Below are 7,407 nucleotides of genomic sequence, written 5' to 3' on the forward strand. Positions count from 1 at the left end.
TTTTTTTCAAATTATTTTTACGAATATAGTGTATCTTAGGTTTGTCTTTAGGCTTAGCCGACAACAGTTCTTCGCTTTGATGCTCAGTTAACCTAAATCTACAAAACAGCTTTACGAACTTACTTCATTTTTTATATTAAGATTGTTTATTATCTCTAAAGTCCTGGCATGGCCAGGTGGTTAAGACACTCAACTCGTAATCCGAGGTTCGAATCCCCGTCACACCAAACATGCTCGCCCTTTCAGCCGTGGGGGCGTTATATATAATGTGACGGTCAATCCCACTATTCATTGGTAAATAGTAGCCCAGGAGTTGGCGGTGGATGGTGGTGACTATTTGCATTCTCTCTAGTCTTACACTACTAAATTAGCGAGGGCTAACGCGGATAGCCCTCGTGTAGCTTTGCGCGAAATTCAAAACAATTATTTCTAAGCGTTTCCTTTATTTTTCTAAATATTCTTTTTTATAATGATTCCAATGTACCGTATTTTTATAATGATTCTCGTTCCAATGTACCGTATTTTCGGTGGACTGTTTGTTTTCTAAACGTTCAATTTTCAATATATCAGAAAATATACAAACAAAACGTATTCCAAGGTGTACAATAAAGGGAATTATTTAGTTGTATAATATTTAGTTTACAGGCCTTCTGCACGCGTTTAATAAGAACAAGGAGAAACAAAAAACAATAGATTTATTTTTATTCAAGATAGTTCGTTACTACATGTTTTTTTTAACAAACAAAAAAACGTTCCTAAGTTCACATTTTAATCGAACAGCACTATCCAAGATGGAAACTTCATGTGAACATCTTCATTAATAACGTATTCATTGTTCTTTCTAAAGGGAAGGCATCCAGCTAAAAGCACTCGCCGTCAACTTGTGAGCTACTCTAATCAAAAAGTGGGAGTTGACTTCCACTCTTGCATACGGCTCTAAAGTCATAATTCTGCAGCAATGGAATACGGGCCAAGAGCCCTCGGATTCGCAATTCGGCACGCTAACCACTGACCCACGCCTGACCCATCAATTTCGAATGGACGAAAAATGTGTTTGATTAATCCTAATGTATGAGTGCCAGGGATTATTTGCTTTGCGGATGATTACCTTGTTATTCGTCTTTATTAAACTGTCGTAACGCCTTATTCACGAGCATGACGTCATACGTAGAGTCTTATCGTGTTTTAATGTTATATAAGACATTACTCAAAAATTACATCAATTGTTTCTTCCCAATTTGAACCCAACAGTTGACACAAAAATTCGCTTTTCGCTTCATGCCCTTGGATACGCATTTAGAGTGACGACCAAGTCTGACCATTCTGTTACTTAGAGTAAGTAGCCCAATGTTTGTCAGTGCGTACTGTTGTTTAGCAACCTTCATTTTAGTTTGTCAGTTCAAAATTGAGGACGTGCGACTCGTAATCTGAGGGTTGCGGGTTAGCATACCCGTCGCGCCAAAGATGCTCGTCCTTTCAGCCGTGAGGGCGTTATATAGTGTCGGTCAATCCCACTATTCGTTGGTAAAAGAGTAGCCCAAGAGTTGGCGGTGGGTGGTGATGACTAACTGCCTTCCCTCTAGTCTTACACTGCTAAATTAGGGACGGCTAGCGCAGATAGCCCTCGAGTATCTTTGTGCGAAATTCAAAAACAAACAAACAAACTGTATATCACAAGCACTGAAACCCGATTTTATGGAATCATAAGCCATTAGTCTTATCGTTTAGTCACCAGGGGGCTTCAGAGTGACGAAATGCTGTTTACGTTTTGATTATTGAACGGTTTATTTATTCATTTTGTCAGCTTATTTATAAACACACAATCTTGGATTGATGTTATTTTATGTATTGAATGTAATGGCAATATAAAATTAGCAAGTGTAACATTGCGAAGTTAATTGAGCAAATAACCTTATCACGACATTGATATACGTATAACCCACTAGAATGTCTTATTTTCATTTGAATACTTTTACATACGGTGAAACCGGAATTTATTTTGCTTGTTTTATGACTCTTTCAATGAATGTAAAAATCTTGCTCGTAATTTCTTAGGTTCAAAGTCTTTTATTTGTGCCTTGGCTTCCTAAATGTCTCAATGTCTTTAATGCTCAGCTCAATGTCCATAATGTTTGTCTCAATGTCTATTATATCTGCCTCGATGTCTCCAGCGAATCTAAGCACATGTATATGCGTAGTAAACGCTAACGTTTTTTGTTTTTTTTTAATTCAACCCTGTATGGTTTCAGCTTTGTTATGAACACGGCAGTTCTGATTTATTGGCAGTGAGGCGAAACCCTATTTTCTAAGCAGAGCGATCATATTAAGTGGAACTTGTATTTTTTTATTCTTTTTGTTGAAGTTGCCAAGAGAACCTACTGGAATATGAAAGAACTTTGAGCTGAAAAAAAAGAAAAAAACTTAATTTGTTCTAAATCCCATGATTTAATCTCTGATAGGACATTTATATTAGTTTCGTATCGTCAAAACTAAAACGAACGTATTTACAGAAGGAACTGCTGTGTATTTTGATAAAAGAACTGTTGTCGGTGCATTATTGATTTATCAGATTATGGCATTAGTTACTAAACGTATCGTCAAATAGTAAGTGGTGGCTAGAGATAATAATAATAATAAAAAAAGAAACTAACATGAATCAACAGCGAAAGTTAAGCCTTTTCAGGATTTGCGATGAACAGGAAATTCGGTTCATTTTTTTACGTAATTGGGCCTAGAGATTTTAAAGCTTTAAAAAATAAAAGAGGTGAAGAGAGGTTAACTTGAAAAATGAACCATTGACTTTAATTTCAGCAAAACTTTGATGAGCAATAATAGTTCTCTTATCAGAGGCCCCGGCATGGCCAGGTGGTTAAGACACTCGACTCGTAATCTGAGGATTGCGGGTTCGAATCCCCGTCACACCGGACACGCTCGCCCTTTCAGCCGTGGGGTTGTTATAATATGACGGTGAATCCCACTACTCGTTGGTAAAAGAGTAGCCCAAGAGTTGGCGGTGGGTGGTGATGACTAGGTGCCTTCACTCTAGTCCTACACTGCTAAGCAATAATAGTTTTCTTATCAGAGGCCCCGACATGGCCAGGTGGTTAAGACACTCGACTCGTAATCTGAGGATTGCGGGTTCGAATCCCCGTCAACCGGACACGCTCGCCCTTTCAGCCGTGGGGTTGTTATAATATGACGGTGAATCCCACTACTCGTTGGTAAAAGAGTAGCCCAAGAGTTGGCGGTGGGCGGTGATGACTAGGTGCCTTCACTCTAGTCCTACACTGCTAAATTAGGGACGACTAGCGCAGATATTCCTCGTGTAGCTTTGCGCGAAATTCAAACCAAACCAAGCCAATTATTATCAAAACGAACTTTTAAAAAAAATCCGCTACATTATTATCTGTTACTGTACAGTTAAATCTGCCATGTTTTTAAATCATTAATCTAAACTTTTACTTCAGTAGCGGCACAAATTGATCTTTATTATCAGAAAATGTTTGTAACTAGAATAAAATAGTTACTTCACTGCCTCCCGCCTTTTTTTTTTTTTTTTAGTTTCCCTCTTTTGTTCTAAAGTCACAATTAGTGGCACGAGCACAGTTTTGCCAAAAGCTTCGACTTTGTTATCTGGAATGCTTAGGTCAGCATGTGCAGAAGGAGAACGTGTAATGAGATAGCCACTTTCTACCCAACCAGTCAGGCTGATCAATGGCGAACAAATGGAGCTCAGGTTTTAGTCCTGTACTCTTTTAACTATATGCACTTGAATATTCCATAACAATTTATATTTTATTTTGAACTCATCAAAGATTTAGCAACAACAGTGGTTTTGTCTGGTACTGTTATTTTAAAAATGCACGAGGTACAAATTTCGCGGGAATTTTCTATCTCACCATGATTAGTTATTTTTTACTTCAATAAACCAAACAATGAATAAAAAAGTCTTTAATAATAAACATCGTTTAACTTATTTTATGGTCGAGGCTAACTGGTTCAAAAAAACAGACTGATGACTGTATTTGTAATATTAACTCTCTTTTGTTTCAAAGACATATTATTAGTGTTTAACTTATTATTAAGGGTTTTATATATGTTTCTAATTTTAATAGACTAATGCAGTAAATAGAGATGATAATTTTAAGAGACCAGATGAAGGTTTCGGCATTTTAAGAGCAGCCTTTGTCGGCACAAAAACCTTGATAATTATAAAGTCCAAAGACTAATAACCAACCAGACCTTCCACAGTAAAATATAGTACTTTTCTTTCTTCTCAATTTATAATGAACATAATATCGCTTCTACAACATTCATAAATAGGAAATTAGGCCAGCACGAAAACCACGTGCCTTGATAGTTCTGAAGTTCAAAGACTAATAACCAACCAGGCCTTCCTCAGTAAAACATAGAAATTTTTTTTCTTCTCAATTTATAATGAATATAATATAATACAACATTCACAAAAAGGAAATGGCGAATAATTATGCTTGATACCTATGTGGGCTACAGTTTCCACCCCTTCAACCTTCCAAGAAATATCTCCTCCACATGATCTTGTCAAAAATGTCCACATGAATCGTTACATCCTGTCTGTATTTAGAAGGACAATGGAATATCACATATACGATAACATGTTTGAAATTCGAGAACTGACTATCACCTTTAATTGTGGTTTCCTGGTGCTAGTTAACGAAGTGCCACTGACAACAGCAAATGATCCTATCACGAGGACAGAAATCAGACTTGGCAAAACGAGTATCATAAAGTCTTTTCTTCTTTTAATTATGTATGCGGGCGAAAAGTTGCTGACAAGTCCTAATTGGACTGCATCGCTCGGAATGTCAGATATTCTACTCACTGTTCTTCACGGACTGTGATGTTCCAACATAGAACATTCTTTCTTCAGTGAACGTATATACAGAGCTCATGCCATGTACTACAAAAGATAAACTGATTTTCTTCAAACAAATAGATCTAATCTATGCTACGGATGATATAAGATAAGTTCTTCTTATGTGAACGAACACAGAAATATTTAATGTATTACCGAACTATTATTTCAATGCTTAGATAAGGTTTTATCTAGAGTAAATAACAAACGACTATAGGAATCTGTTATTGCAACTTGAATATATTATGTCAAGACATTTCCATCCATGACACATTAAATTATCAGAGTCCCTACAAACGTAAACAAAAATTACCTTCAAGATCTGCACCACAAACCAAATATGTAAACTATACTTATTAAACAAACTAATCCGAAGATGAACAGAGACACTTGATGGCATATGTAACCAAACCACCATTCTAAAAACAATACGCAACACCGATACACTTGACACCATTACTTTCTGTTTAACACTTGCATACTGTAGAGTATCACACAATTACAATTCGTCTTACAATTCGTTTATAGCCCTTAAGTACACTTTATATCCTTTCAACTTATTACTGTTTCTTAACAACTTGTATTTTCTGTTTATGTGTTTTTAACTAATGATAAAACATATTGTAATTCTTTTTATTTTCATATCTCATAAAATAGTCATTTATGTAATATGTCAGTACAGCTGTATGTTTAGTGTTATAACTATACTATAATATTACACTGTTAATAATGTAACGAATATTATAATATTAAACGGTTGTGTATATTAACCCTAATGAAGCTGAAAAGGAAAAACGTCAGTTAGATAAAAAAATATTTTATATATGTTTGTTTGTTTGTTTTTAAATTTCGCGCAGAGCTACACGAGGGCTATCCGCGCTAGCCGTCCATCATTTCGTAGTGTACGACTAAAGGGAAAGTCCTCCGCTAATACACCGCTAAATTTTCGGATTTACAACGTTAAAATCAGGGATTCGATTAACTTCGGTGGACTCAGATGAGAGCCCAGTGTGGCTTTTCTAAAGAAAACACACACACACGAGAGGGAAAGCATCAATTCGTCATCACCCACTGTCAACTGTTGGCTACTCTTTTATCAACTAATATTACAACTGACCGTCACATTATAACGTCCCCACGGGCAAAAGGGCGAGGATGTTTCGTGTATACGGGGATCAACACACATTTGCAGCAAACATCACATTAGAAACAACCCACACACTACTTGTATTTGTCTTACACAACAGTTGTTTTAAACACTTGGTACAAAAAGAACAAAGGAGTGGCCATAGATAACAGTGCAGCAGTGACACTAGAAATCAAAACTCTTGACACATAAAACACACGTTTAGTACCAGATGTATGGTAGAGATATATTTATGGCAAATTTCAAATAGTGTTTATTTTGATTTTCGCGCAAAGATTCACGAGGGCTTTCTGCTCTAGCCGTCTCTAATTTAGCAGCGTAAGACAAGAGAGAAGATAACTAGCTATCACAGTCCACACAAACTATTGCGCTAGTCTTTTACCAACAAATATTGGGATTGATTGTACTTATAAGACCTCCATGACTCAAAGGACGAGCATGTTTAAGGTGAAAGGAATTCATACCCGTGACTCTCGGATTACGAGTCGAGTGTCTTAACCACCTGCTCATGCCGGGCCAAAGTATCAGATCATGGATTTCAATTGAAATTCTTTGCCTACGGGACAACGAGATAGAGAACAAAACGAATATTCCCCAGGTGAGACTCGAACTCACAACCCCGGCATATCCCACAAGTACTGTCTTATAAGTACCGTGCGCTAACCAATTGCGCCACTGGGGATAAGATATTATTTGCAATAGAAGCACTAGAACACTTCACTATTTCCTAAAACCCTTTATCTATTAGCCAAGTTAACACTAAAACTACCCAACCCAGAAGGATACTTAACATTCATAGACGTAGCCATAAACATCCAATACAGACAATTACGAAACTTTATACATAACAAAAAATACAGGGGCGTGGATTTTTTTACACTCGATGGGGGAGATGATTTTTACAACCACTTATATGGACTGTTTAATTTGCAAGTTGGTAATCTCTGATTACGAGAACCTGAAAGCTGTAAACATACAGTCAGAGTAATCTTGTTGCCTCGATACTTCAAGATTTCCATGCAGGTTTGTGTAAGTGAGGTGTTGTGAACAGTTTTCAAAATGTTAACAGAATAAAGACAAATGTGTCACAAATTAACTGCCACATGAATTTATTCCTGCACACTGCACAGTATAAAAGATGACCATCATACTTGATAAGGTTACTAATAACTTTCATTGCATTAATTACGTTTTCAAATATTAATAAAATTAGTAATTACCCTTGATAAGTTTATATCTATTGAAAAACTGTTCTGTTGTTTGATAAAAAAATAATTAAAATGTCTTTGCGAACTTTTGAAAATTACACATTAATACAAAGTAGCACATGGTTATTCATTTGTCCTGTAGTCTACATGTTCTCAAA

General features: G+C 36.3%; 1 non-coding gene across 1 annotated transcript; it reads right to left on the reverse strand.

The window, feature by feature from the left end:
- Nucleotides 1-6,631: 6,631 nt before the first annotated feature.
- TRNAI-UAU (transfer RNA isoleucine (anticodon UAU)) lies at nt 6,632-6,723 on the reverse strand. Its single transcript is given in 2 exon segments — nt 6,632-6,667; nt 6,686-6,723. It is a non-coding gene; the product is annotated as a tRNA-Ile (tRNA).
- Between the last annotated feature and the right edge of the window lie 684 nt (nt 6,724-7,407).

The sequence above is a fragment of the Tachypleus tridentatus genome, chromosome 8 (genome assembly GCF_004210375.1).
Source record: "Tachypleus tridentatus isolate NWPU-2018 chromosome 8, ASM421037v1, whole genome shotgun sequence".
NCBI classification, from domain to species: Eukaryota; Metazoa; Arthropoda; class Merostomata; order Xiphosura; family Limulidae; genus Tachypleus; species Tachypleus tridentatus.